This window comes from Ipomoea triloba, chromosome 16 (genome assembly GCF_003576645.1).
Source record: "Ipomoea triloba cultivar NCNSP0323 chromosome 16, ASM357664v1".
NCBI lineage: Eukaryota > Viridiplantae > Streptophyta > Magnoliopsida > Solanales > Convolvulaceae > Ipomoea > Ipomoea triloba.
The window spans coordinates 17,438,519-17,439,039 of NC_044931.1; positions in this window are offsets into that span (position 1 = coordinate 17,438,519).

The window sequence follows — 521 nt, forward strand, 5'->3', positions numbered from 1 at the left end:
CTTGATAAACTAAATTGCATGTTTATGTACCAAATTGCAACTTTAAATAGTTTGAGAGCCAAATTGATGTCTATTTGACACATTTTATGCAAAAAAAATAGACATTTATATTTACCTGGTATTACAGGTCACTAATACGTAATTATGCCTTATAAACTAAATTGACATTTCTATGTACCTAATTGCAATTTTAAAAGTTTTGAGTACCTAATTGATTTTTCAGATAATGTTCAATGGTCTATTTGACACATTTTATACAAAAAAAAAAACAGAAGAGACATTTATATTTACCTGGTATTACAGGTCACTAATAAGTAATTACGCCTTGATAAATAAATTGAAATGTTTATGCACCTAATTGCATCATTAAAAATTTTGAGAGCCTAATTGATTTTTCAGGTAAAGTTCGATGCCCTATTTGACGCATTTTATGCTAAAAAAGTGACATTTACATTTACCTGTTATTACAGGTCACTAACATGTAATTATGTCTTGATGAACTAAATTGCATGTTTATGTAC